The sequence below is a fragment of the Euphorbia lathyris genome, chromosome 3 (assembly GCF_963576675.1).
Source record: "Euphorbia lathyris chromosome 3, ddEupLath1.1, whole genome shotgun sequence".
Classification (NCBI taxonomy): Eukaryota; Viridiplantae; Streptophyta; class Magnoliopsida; order Malpighiales; family Euphorbiaceae; genus Euphorbia; species Euphorbia lathyris.
In genome coordinates, this window is record NC_088912.1 from 56,611,526 (window position 1) to 56,612,506 (window position 981).

Below are 981 nucleotides of genomic sequence, written 5' to 3' on the forward strand. Positions count from 1 at the left end.
CCAGAAGTTATGGCCACACTCATGGATTACGCTAGGCCAGGAGTGGCCGGTGTAACAAACAGTATAGTTAGACCCCAAATTAATGCAAATCAATTTGAGATTAAGACAGCATTGCTTAATATGTTACAAAATAACGTAACATTTTACGGGTTACCTAACGAAAATCCTAACACCTATTTGACAAATTTCTTAGAAATTTGTGACACTTTTAAAATACCAAATGTGACTGCAGAGGCAATCAATCTTCGCCTTTTTCCTTTTACTTTGAAGGATCGAGCCAAAGAGTGGTTAACTTCTATGCCAGCCGCAACATTTGAGACTTGGGAGCAATTAGCCCAAGCATTTTTATCAAAATTTTTTCCTTTAGCAAAAACCGCAAGAGTCATTAAAGAGTTAACATCTTTTTCTCAAAATGATAATGAAACTCTTTATGAGGCTTGAGAACGTTTTAAAGAACTTCAACGTTTATGCCCACACCACCAATTGCCCGCTGAACTTTTAATGCAAACATTTTATAATGGATTAAATCCTACAACTAGAGGTTCATTGGACGCTATGTCTGGAGGGTTATTCATGAAGAAAACATCTGCCCAAGCAAGAGAACTTCTGGAGGAAATGGCAATCAACAGCAGTATGTGGCCCGCGGAACGTGGACACGTACCAATAGCGAAACCATCTTCCTCAACTACGTCATCAGTTAAAGGTATAGTGAATCTTGATCCAGTTGCGATGTTGCAAGCCCAATTTTCTGCCTTATCACACAAAATTGATAGGTTTATGGCACCGTGTGATCCTAATGGTAAGCCAATCCAAACGGATGTGGATTATGAAGGTATGAGTGAAATTGAACAGGTAAATTTTGTCCAGGGGCAAAATCAAACTAATAACCCTTACTCCAATACATATAATCCTGGATGGAGAAATCATCATAACTTTAACTGGAGAGATAACAATAATGCTAATGCTGATCAAAATCGTACA

At 38.2% G+C, this 981-nt stretch overlaps 1 non-coding gene across 1 annotated transcript; it reads right to left on the reverse strand.

Annotated features, from left to right (window-relative positions):
* Window positions 1-378: 378 nt before the first annotated feature.
* LOC136225139 (small nucleolar RNA R71) lies at window positions 379-485 on the reverse strand. The gene has a single exon (XR_010686871.1). It is a non-coding gene; the product is annotated as a small nucleolar RNA R71 (small nucleolar RNA).
* Between the last annotated feature and the right edge of the window lie 496 nt (window positions 486-981).